The following is a 12129-nucleotide window of genomic DNA, read 5'->3' on the forward strand; positions in this document are numbered from 1 at the left end:
TTCTCATCCCACTTTCAGACCTGTCATCTCTCTGCTTTTCTGACTCTCTTTTCTCTGTCTCCTCTCTTTATCCCCTGGTTTTCTCCTCTCTGGTACTGTGTCTCACTGGATCTCTGTCTCTGTCTTCCACTCTCTCAAAATACTGCCTTTTGAAGCCATCTCCCCTGAACCCCTGAAGTCACTCCCAACTTCCCCTCAGGGTTCAAAATGATAGACAGATATCTATGGGACTGCTGGATAGCCTTCTAGAAAGAAAAAAAAAAGAGACTTCTGGCCCCACTCCAGTTAATAATAATAATAATAATGTTGGTATTTGTTAAGCGCTTACTATGTGCAGAGCACTGTTCTAAGCGCTGGGGGAGACACGGGGGAATCAGGTTGTCCCACATGGGGCTCACAATCTTAATCCCCATTTTACAGATGAGGTAACTGAGGCCCAGAGAAGTTAAGTGACTTGCCCACAGTCACCCAGCTGACAAGTGGCAGAGCTGGGATTCGAACTCATGACCTCTGACTCCAAAGCCCATGCTCTTTCCAAGTTCTCCTCCCCACCCCAACACCAGGAAGAGCATATGGAAAGGATGGAAAATGGGAGAAAGATGAATGAGGGTAGAGAGTCAAAGAGAAGATAGGAATGAGGAAGAGAAACAGAGGTGGGAACAGACAGGGAGAAAAGCTGGGAGGAGAGGAAAGATGGAATGTAGTGAAGCAGCATGGCCTAGTGGAAAGAGCATGGGCCTGGGAATCAGAGGATGTGGGTTCTAATTCCGGCTCCACCACCTATCTGCTGTGTGACGTTGGGCAAGTCACTTAACTTTTCTGGGCCTCAGTTACCTCATCTGTAAAATGGGAATTAAGACTGTGAGCCCCATGTGGGACAAGGACTGTGACCGACCTGAGTACCTTCTATCTACCCCAGTGTTTAGGACAGTGCTTGGCATATAGTAAGTGCTTAATGAATACCACTATTATTATTATTATTAGATAAATTGGAGAAATAAAAGAGTCATAACAAGAAAAATGGGTGCAGGGGGAAACTGGAAGTGATTAAAAACCAAGACAGGCAGTGGGAGAGAGAGGGAAATAGAAAGAAACAAGGAATGAGAGGCCAATTGAACACTACTGTGAATTTTTCCTAGATTTCTCATGTTACATTCATATTTTTGGATATACAGATAGTCTTTGAGTGGATCTGTTCAAAAATGTAATTGGTGAAAGTTGTGCAAAAATGAGAGCTAAATCAAGAGTGTGGTGATTAATGTGCAACACTTATTTTAATTGGGCAATTTAGGACCAACAAGGGTACTCACTAATCCAAAGTAGGTCATATTTTTAATGGTATGTGTTATGTGCTTACTATATGCCAAGCATGTTACTAAGTGCTGGAGTACACTCAAGATAATCAGGTTGGACACACAGTCCCTGCCCCACGTGGGGCTCACAGTCTTAATCCCCATTTTACAGATGAGGTAATGAGGCACAGAGAAGTAAAGTGACTTGCCCAAGGTCACACAGCAGACACATGGTGGAGCTCTTTCCACTAGGCCATGCCATTTCTCATTAAAGTTTTTTTAAAGACGTTTCCTTAAACCCTCCATTGTCTTTAACATGACCACATCTGAAGGAAAAACAAAAATTTTGACTATTTAAATATTCAGTACTGTAAACATTAGAAAAAACTCTTTTTTATAGAATGACTTCAACTTCATTAGATGGAATAATATTTTATCATGGAAATTTCCAGAAAACATGACTGCTCCATTGTTCTGTTCCGCACATGGGGCCAGGGATGAAATGACAACTTCGGTGTGCTTCTTGAAAAGCAATTTATCTATTGCTTATTGCTTATTGGGCAAACCTACACCCCAAAGTGATGGAAAAAATGGGTCCTGGTAACAGGGGAAAGATGAAATGTACCATTCTGAGGCTCAAGAATTAGATGGAGAAAGTACTTCAAAATAAATTGCACTTACAAACAATTTAAAAATAAGTATTGTCAGTTTGCCTTTGGCTGTTGTTGATGATAAAGGACTTTAGTTATGTTAATTGAGTGGTATGAAAGAAAACCCAAGAGAACCCCTGTTTTAGCAATGATTGGAGTTGAGTATGGTGTGTGCATTTATCATACCTGTTAGCTATTGTGGATTTGCATAATATCACCCAGATGGCATATATATATCTATAATTCTATTTATATCGATGCTATTGATACCTGTCTACTTGTTGTCTGTCTTGCCCCTTCTAGACTGTGAGCCTGTTGTTGGGTAGGGATTGTCTCTGTTGCCGAATTGTACTTCCAAGTGCTTAGTACAGTGCACTCCAGACAGTAAGCGCTCAATAAATACGATTGAATGAATGAATATTGCATCAGAGTTAAAATAAAACGGTCCCATAATTTATTGGTGAAATATCTGGCAAGGTGTTAAGAGAAGAGCAGAGAAGCACTCTGAGGTTTGGAGGCTGTTAGCGATCTTAAATATTAAATATATTTAGCAATCTCCTGAAAGAGTATTAAGCAGGGGTAATGACGGGGATATAGGGAAAATGCAAATCTAGGCTGGAAAATTTAGGCAGGGTAATCTTTTCAACTTTAGTTATCTTTTCCACTTCATTTTTATGCTCTCTTACTGTACTCAGTGTAGCTCTCCTCAAACTCTCCTTCCATCGGTTACCTTCATAGTCTCCTTTTCCTCTTTTCCCTCATTCATTCGTTTATTCAATCAATCGTATTTATTGAGAGCTTACCGTGCGCAGAGCACTGTACTAAGCGCTTGGAAAGTGCAATTCAGCAACAAATAGAGACAATCCCTGCCCAACAACGGGCTCACAGTCTAGAAGGGGGGAGACAGCCAATGAAATCAGTTTCTGTTCAGGATCATAGCTTTGATTTTGAGTGATTTCTGAACCAAAGAGCATTGGGTTTCGAGTTGGGAAGGGGCAATTTTCCGGACCCCCTTCTCTGTGGAAGGTTAATCCCCAGTATAATTTACTGATCGGGAATATCCACTATTTTAAGGAGGGGGCGGGGTGGGAGGGGAAAAAGCCCTCTAGATGTCCATGAACTTTTCATGAGCGCAACCACATCTTCCTCCTGCTTTTTCCCGATCTCCATCTTTCAGTCCATTTCCCCCCCAAGAAAAGTCTAGGTATCTCTTGAAACGTCGACTGCGTGTAGGGCAGACGGGAAAGGGTCATTTGCAACAGCGGGCGGTTTCAGCCGTTCAGACTCCAACCGGTCCTGGCATCTAAGTCGCAGAGATCGTCTCCTCCTGCCAGATGCTGGAGCTAAAGAAAAAAAAAATAAATAAAAGGATAAAACGTCCAACCCATTTAAGCCCCACGGACGGTCTCACCCATCTCCGCGTGTCGCCTGCCAGATCCTTCGCACATAGAGATTCGGGAGGGTCGGGGTCTAGTAAGACCTCCACCCCTCACTCCCCACCCCTCCCCTGGCAGGCTAGGAACCCTAAAATGGATCGATCTGTCGGGACTCGAGGTGGCGATAGGCGCGATCGCTTCGGGGAAGACGTTGGGCGGGGAAAGGGAGCTCTCTGCCGCCTCCATCCCGGGGAGGAACCTCGGGAATGCTGGGAATGTTGAGTCAGGGACAAGCGAGGAGGAGGGAGGGGGCTAGGGAGGGAGGGAGAGAGGAAAAAAAGAGAGAGGAGAGGGAGAGAGAGAGAGAAGATCGCAGATGACTGGGGGAGACTCGCAGAGACAAGGGGAGAAACAGCCCGACCCTTTCCTGACTGCAGCAGGTTTCCCTCTCGCTCAGGTCCGTCTGGCTCCAGCCCTACATGCGGTGCCTCTTCCTTAGGTCGGCGAGGGTCCAGGGAGACGTGATGTTGTAAAAAAATCCATGTGGGACAGGAGACAGAGGAAATGATTTGAAAGGTGAGACGCTCGAGCCAAAAAAAAAAAAAAAGGGCCCATTCTAGAGGTCCGTGTCCGTGTGTCTGATGGCAGTGGAGAGGTGGATGAGAGATAGTATATCGGAATCTATTCCTCCGGTTTGGGGTAGCTGCATTGCGTTAGCGGTGGGAGAGAAGGAGAGAATCAGGAAAGAATTTGAGGGGAGGGATTCGGGGTAGGGGGCGAGGGGGGAAAGCCGATTTGTATTGGTTTATCAAGTCCGCGGCAATGAATCGGAACAAGTGCACATCTTATTATAGTAGCTCTGAACGTCTCTCTCTCTACCGAAGCGGCTCGGCTTCCTTGCTTGTAATTTCTCTGGGAAGCAGGACAAGGGTATCTCTGTACGTTTCTGGGTCTCGGTCTCTCTCGGTCTCTTTCTCCCTTTTGTTCTTCGTCTCGCAAAGAGAGGGGAAGAATGATCTGAAAAAAAGATGAGGATGTTGTTGATGATGATGATGATGATTAAAGTTATTAGAAATGCCTTGGGGGGCCGGCAAGGATAGTAATAAAATCTGTAGCGGCAGGTAGCCTACGGGAGGAACGTGTAAAAAGCTTAGTGTAAAAACCTCGGGTCAGGGAAAATAAATCCACAATTGTCGTGGACAGCTGAAGCAGGGGCGCGGAGACACGGTGGGTCATTAAACTAGAGGATTGCAGTGTTTTTTTTTTTACAAGGAAAGGAGTTCTTACAGTACCCTTTTAAAAATTATTACTGGATTGTGAGAGATCGCCTGAAGTCGTTGAAGATTACGGGTGGCTCTCGACAGAGAAATGAGAATAATGTTCGTAAAAACCTCGATTCGTTCTGCCTTATTTATTTTTGCTTAAGGGTCTGGAGTCATATTGCAAAGGGGGAGGGTCTGCTTTATTAGAATCGGATCGATTTTTTAGGCGGCTACCTGCTAAACCTTTTGATGGATGGAAAGCAATCTGTTCCCTTAGCGGTGAAGTGATGTTTCCCTCTGTGATTGACAACCCTATCTACCATTTACTTGGGCAGATCCAGGAGCTACTGAAAACCGACTGGCCAATAAACGCAGCGAAGAGGAGGGCATATTCAACTTGTCATGGCTAGTTTCCTGATTTTTTTCTCAATCAATGGTTTTACTTAGCCATTAAGTTTGTACCAGTACCAGCTATGGGTCCCTTCGGGTGAAAATGAAGAAAAGAGAGGAAAAGTCATATTGCAAAGGGGGAGGGTTTGAAAATCGATTTGGAGGCTAATCAATTCTAATTATACCTTGTGTCTCTGATCTTTAATTCAGGCCACTTTTTGGAAAATGGTTGAGAATCGGCTAATGACTTTAAAAAATCATTCTTTTGATGGAAAATGAATTGGATTACGGTTAAGCAATGTATAAAGGTTGAGCTGACCGATTTCTTTTCCTTTTTCCAACGTAAATGGTTATATGGTGTGTTTAAAGAGAGACACCATTTACATTTTGGATACCTAGAGAAAGGATGTGTGATGCAGATATCACAAAAGGCATTAAATAGTATTGATATCATTTTGAAATAACATTGCACAATTTAAATTTTGTGTCATATGCCGCATGAGCCATGCTCCATCGAAACTTTTAAAGCAGTTTAAGTGGGTATGGAAGGCTCTTTTTCATCCCAAAGAGATCACAGCTAGCGGAGGGTTCTCATGCTGCTTTTAAAGTGTGACTAGAATAACTTCTGGAAGTGATTAGTGCTTTTTATATTTCGTGTATATCAGTTTGGGGGGGGGGTGGGACACTGAGGTCTTTGAAGCAATTTCAAGTCAGATCACTGTCTCGCGGGTAGGAAAAAGGTCTGCTGACTGCCTAGTTATGTGCTGGTCTTTGTTCACTTTAATACGGGAGGAGAGCATAGCTGTCAGGGTTTGACATGGTTAATTTTGGAAGAGAGGCTTCCTGCAAACTGGGCTCTCATTTGGATGTGGGTGGAGGAAAGTAGGTGAAAGACTGGCTCCTTCTCACCTCAATCTAGTTGAAGGCGCACTTTCTAATTCCATCTCCAGGCATCCACTAAAATAGAGATAAGAAGATGCTGTGAGGTCTCACCTTTAAATGAAAATAAGGATGTGAAAGCAGCTGCTAACGATCACCTTGTGAACTTGATTTGCTGGGTTTAGGGTGCCTCTGGATAGGTTAGGGGATGCTCTTCGGATGAAAGATATTTCACTTTCGAGAAGATTTTTTTTATCCTCTGGAGCCTCGGCCCAGCACCAGGGAGTTTCCATTTACCCCTGGAAAAAATAAAGCTATGGGAGCTTACCCAGAAAGGAGATGAGAAGAATAGTACAGAAGTGTGTATTCAGTAGCCTGTGCATGTAGGAAAAGATGGAGGAAACCCACCCATATATACACGTAATGACGATGCTTTCTTAACCGTTTACCTGTTCTCTGAAACCTAGTTGAAACTAGCCTGCATCATTGTAGGCTGTTGTGCCCTGCGTGGGTTTCAGTTTATGGAGAGGGTTAAAGCACTGGAAGTGATGCACACAAATATGACAGTGCTGAAATGACCTTTAAATTTGTTATGCTATTTTGCTCTCCATTTCGGGGGAAATGATGTGTTTTACCCACACCCCTTGACCAAGGTAGCTATGTCCCCCAAGTCCGTTCCCCTTCTTATGTAAGCGACCGTGAAACTGGGTGGGTGTGGCTCCGTGAGGGCTCTAATTCACAGTCCTATGTTATGAATGTAGTCTTAAATCCAATTCAAAATTCACTGTTCCGGGATTAGGAAAGCACTCAGACTGATTTTGATATCATCTGTCCCTTGGGCCTGTCGTCAAGGGATGGATATTGTGTACTCTCCATGCATTTTGGCAGTTAAAAAGATTATATTAATATTTATATTAATGTTTCTCTCCCCCTCTAGACTTTAAGCTCGTTATGAGCAGGGAATGGGTCTAATTCTCCCAAGTACTAAGTACCTTGCTCTGCACATAGTAAGCACTCAATAAATACTATTGATTGATGACTTTTAAAATTGGGTATGAAAAGGGACTGTCTCAAAACAAAAAGAATCCCCCTTGCTAGCTTCTCCACTCTTCAGTTTCTTAGCAATGTTGAATGAGTTCTTCGCACTCCAGAATAAGTTTCTTTTTATAAATTGTTAACTTTCCTAATGTGTTTAACCATTAACCTCCAGGGTTATTATGTTCACGAGAAAATTTGAAAGTTCAGGACTCCTCATTTTGCAAATAAATGTATGCACATCATAATATATCTTTCCTCTCTCAGGCCCTAGCCTTATTATTGATTATGCTTTTGGGACTACCCAGTGAAGACTGTGAATGCCCATAAACATTAAGGAAGCAAATATATTTGATTTCAAAGTGCACAGAAGATATGTATTTCTTTTAAAAAGCACCGTGAGGATCAGAGGGCAGCAGTAGAGGAGGAGCAGAAGGGTAAAGTGGCTAGAGAAAACTAGTAATGATTAGCTGATGATCTAGTTCCCTCTGAGAACAAAATGGAAACTGGCTCCTTTTAGAGAGATTGTTGCTGTGGGGATAGCAGCAGCCTTACTGAGTTCATGCATTTACCACAAAGCAGGGAGTGGATGCCAGTAGTGCTTAGGTCACTCATGCAGAATTATCAGCATTGGTTCCAGTGAAAATCAGTACTTTGTGGTGGGTGTTGAGTGGCCTGTGTGGAATTAATCTGTGGTCTTAGTTCCATTTATCGTCATTCAGAGGGGATATTTGGGATGTGAAAGTTTAATGATGAAGGGAGGCTGTCATGTTAAATATTGCAATCTGGTAGCAGTAGTGGGATAGTAAAGGCAGTGTATGCTGTTCCATTTTTCACAATTCCCTCACCCTCCTTCACCTCTCTGTTTCTCACTAACATTTTCCATCCTTAAAGTCCTTTTGTTCACTTTCTTCACCAAGTCCAGTTTTGGTATAGTCATTATTCCTGTAATATGTAGGTTGTGTTCTTAAAGAACTCTGTGTTAAAGAGAAAATCAAGTTATTCACAGCTTGACCAATGCCACACTCACTTGCACAACCATTTCTTTAACACCAGATCAACCGTTTCTTCTAACACCAGATCACGTTGTATCCAGACAGAAGCATACTGTGAAATGTCATCTACAATTTTTATTACATTCTACCTAAATTCCATAGTGAAAACCAGCATTAATGGGAGAAATGACTGATTGAACCACATTTCTTCCTGGTTGTCAGATATATCCAGTTCTGATATAACACACGTTTTCATTGCATGATTTGACTATAGCACAGTGGAAGAATTGGAGAAGCAGCGTGGCTCAGTGGAAAGAGCACGGGCTTTGGAGTCAGGGCTCATGAGTTCGAATCCCAGCTCTGCCACTTGTTGGCTGTGTGACTGTGGGCAAGGCACTTAACTTCTCTGTGCCTCAGTTCCCTCATCTGTAAAATGGGGATTAAGACTGTGAGCCCCACGTGGGACAACCTGATTCCCCTATGTCTACCCCAGCACTTAGAACAGTGCTCGGCACATAGTAAGCGCTTAACAAATACCAACATTATTATTATTAAGAATTAGGGAAAATTCTTCCTTCAATGTAAGTCTGTTCTGGTATGATATGATCCACAAGTAAGCACAAATGTGCCTCAGAGCACTTATGTATATACCCATAATTTATTTATATTAACATCTGCCACCCTCTCTAGACTGTAAGTTCCTTGTGGGCAGGAAACATGTCTACACACTCTATTGCATTATACTCTTCCAAGTGCTTAGTATAGTGCTTTGTACACAGTAAGCATTGGTGGGCAAGGCTTGATCCTGTTGTCCTTCCCAGCCTCGCTTCAGTCCAACTGCACTGCACTGTATAATACTTCGCTTTGTCTTCAGGTTTTAGCATCAGTGAGTGGCGAGGATGTAGGGAACATAATAATAATCACAATATAGGAATTTGTATTGAAAATTGTCTGTCATCACGATATCTTCATGTCATCACTCCCATAACCTAATCCCATTGAACTTGTGGTTATTTATAAGTAATTTCCCCATAAAAACAACAAAAATGCCCCAGTCCTTGCATTATATAGTGTAATCCTTGAATTGGCAGCCTGGCTGAGATATGGCAGACTTGGATATGGGTATCTTCTGGAAACACCTTATTTGTCAACCTACTCTGGAAATTGGTTCTTTTGGCTTTGGAAAGTAGTAGGAGAGCATCTGCTTGAATGTCAGATGTTCATGTCAGGCTTCTATAATGGCATTGCCTCTTAAATTGCAGCAATTATGCTCAACGAGGTTTGCTTTAGTGTTTGAAAGCTGAACTTTCTATGAGGAAGGAGTCTGAAGAAATTTACACTAAGTGCTGCCTTTAATAAACATTGCTTTAATGTATGCAGTCATCCTTTTTTTCTTTGAGATGCATAATTAAAATTTCCTGAGATTAAAAATTGTTAAAGAATTAAGTTGGGACACTATGTTTATGGCCTCTAGCCTAACTGCCGTTGGCTTTGATTCTCTTAACTGTCAATTGCCAAACAGAATAGGGGCTGGTCAGACACCAGGAAATATTTAGCTCTTGGCACCTAGTGGGCACTCAGTAAAATAAATTCTAAAGCAGTTAGATTTTTCAGGAAGGACCATGTGGTTCTTTTCCTGAAAATCAACCTTGAAATAGTGTCCCAGAACCCGATGATGTTAGAGGGGCCCTCCAGGGACTCCTTTAGAATATGATGCATGATCGCATGGCCCTTTTTGCAAGAGTCACTTCACTTACCCTTTGACCTGCACAAATTAGAATATGGACTGTTATATTCAGCCCATTTAGCTTACCCAGTGGTCATCCCAAAGGTCATTTCTACTCATCTGTTGCCCTAAGCATAGGCACGCACAGTGTTAAACCTTTGCTCTCTCACCCGGTGAGACAGGTGCTTTTTATCGATGAGTTAGATGATTGCTGGATGCGATTGAGGGCAATATCTTCTTTAGGAATATATGCAGAAGCCCCTGACCATTGGCTTTAAGGCACTCCATCACCTCTCTCCCTTTTAGTTATCCATTTGCTTTTCCCACTGCATCCGAGAACGAAGAATGTGCTCTTTGTGTTTCTTAAGAGAACTTTCTCTCTTTATCTGCTGAATCACACTGACATATCATTCGTGCATCTGCCATAAGCGACTGACTGGCTTGTGTCCACTTGCGTCTACTTCCGTGCCCCAGCTCCCCCCCCCCCCCCCCCGGGCTGCAATCCTCTTGTAGGGGCTTCTCTATTGTCTGCTTTAAGATGCTCAATCGGCTCGACCCCTCCTATCTTACCTCAATGATTTCCTACTACAACCCAGCCCCCAAACTCCACTCCTCCAGCACCGATCTACTCACGGGCGTTCAATCTCATCTTTCTCTCCACTGACCCCTTGCCCACGTTCTCCCTCTGGCTTGGAACTCCCTCCCACTCTGTATCCTACAGACCACCACTCTCCCTACCTTCAAAACCTACTAAAATCATGTCTCCTCCAAGAGGCCTTTCCCAACAAAGCCCTCATTTCCCTTCCTCTCTCTCCCTTCAGCGTCACCTTCACCCTGGGATATGTACCCTTGAAGCACTAGATATCCCCCCCACCCTCAATCCCACAGCACTTTTGTACATCTCGGTAATTTATTTTATTGTCTGTCTTCCCCTCTAGACTCTAAGCTCCTGGTGAGCAGGGAATGTGTCTACCAACTCTATTGTCTTGTACTGGCCCAAGTGCTTAGTATAGTGGTCCTCACACATTAAATGCCCAACAAATACCAATGATAGACTGAGAGCTAGATATGCCTAGGTCTTGCCTCTCCTGCTTCCAACTTCTTGTTCACACTCTTTCTCCTGACTGGAATCTCTATCCCTCTTCAAACCTGCCAGACAGTCTCTCTCTCCCCATCTTCAAAGCTTGTCTGAAATTCCACACCCTCCAGGAGGAGTTCCCCAGTTAATTTTTCTTCTCCTCATGTCACATTCTCCCTACTGTCATCTCAACCCTTTTGTTTTACCCTCACACTTATGCACTCACAACCACATGTAGCACGTCTGTAAAGTATCTACTTTGGCACTACTGTTTGAGCACTCAGTCCTTCACTTGTTCTTCATCATCCCATTTGTAATTTATTTTGTGTCTGTCTCCCCCACTACAGTCTTAGTCCTGGAGGGCAGGGTTCATATCTTCTAATTCTATTAGACTCCCCCCAAAAGCCTAGTACAGTCCTCTGCATATGGTAGGTGCTCAGTAAAGCAGCGTAGCCTATAAGGCAACAGAGAGGCAGCATGGCCTAGTGGAAGGAGCATGGGCTTGGGAGTCAGAGGACCTGGGCTCTAATTCCAGCTCCACCACTTGTCTGCTATGTGATCTTGGGCAGGTCAGTTTACTTCTCTGTGTCTCAGTTACCAAACCTGTAAAATGGGGATTAAATCCTCTTCCCTCTTAGACTGTGAACCCTATGTGGGATGGAGACTGTGTCCAATCTCATTGTCTTATATCTACCCCAGTGCTTAAAGCAGTGCTTAACACATGGTAAGTGCTTAACAAATTCCATTAAAAAGAAAAGTCAGTCGGCTGAATATCCTCTCCTCTTAAAGCCTCCTGAGAGAAATTCTAGCCAAAATGTGAATAATTATAAGGCATTCTTATTATAATACAAATGACTGTATTCTAAGAAATCAAATTTCCTTTATTGTAGATTTCAGTTACTGAAGTGAAAAAAAGATGCAGACATGGTTTTTTGAAGATCTAATTTGAGAGCTCCGGATGTTAAGAGGGTAGATGCTTCTCTGCCTGGATTGGTTAAACTATTTTTAAAAAAACACTTTCTCCAGGAGGTATTCCCTGATTAATCTCTACATCTTTCTGGTCCCTCCTCACCTTCAGCTACCTCAGCACTCACGTACTTATTATTTATTTATTTTTCAATTTATTATTAAATTTATCAATTTATTTATCAATCTTTTATCAATGCTTAGTATTCATTCATTCAGTAGTAGTTACTGAGCGCTTACTATGTGCAGAGCACTGTACTAAGCGCTTGGAATGTACAAATCGGCAACAGAGACAGTCCCTGCCCTTTGATGGGCTTACAGTCTAATCGGGGGAGACAGGCAGACAAGAACAATGGCAATAAATAGAGTCAAGGGGAAGAACATCTCGTAAAAACAATGGCAAATAAATTGAAGCAGGGTGATGTACATCTCATTAAACAAAATAAACAAAATAAATAGGGTGATGAAGATATATACAGT

The 12129-nt window shown here is 42.8% G+C and overlaps 1 protein-coding gene across 14 annotated transcripts in view; it reads left to right on the plus strand.

Moving 5' to 3' along the window:
• The first annotated feature begins 3668 nt into the window (after nt 1–3668).
• ERC2 (ELKS/RAB6-interacting/CAST family member 2) overlaps nt 3669–12129 on the plus strand; it is a 900196-nt gene continuing 891735 nt past the window's right edge. For all 14 annotated transcript variants that reach the window (XM_029052114.2, XM_039910367.1, XM_039910359.1 and 11 more), the window contains exon 1: nt 3669–3894. The gene's annotated coding sequence lies outside the window, so the exon portion shown is untranslated. The remainder of the gene's footprint in view (nt 3895–12129) is intronic.

Source organism: Ornithorhynchus anatinus, chromosome X1 (genome assembly GCF_004115215.2).
Source record: "Ornithorhynchus anatinus isolate Pmale09 chromosome X1, mOrnAna1.pri.v4, whole genome shotgun sequence".
NCBI lineage: Eukaryota > Metazoa > Chordata > Mammalia > Monotremata > Ornithorhynchidae > Ornithorhynchus > Ornithorhynchus anatinus.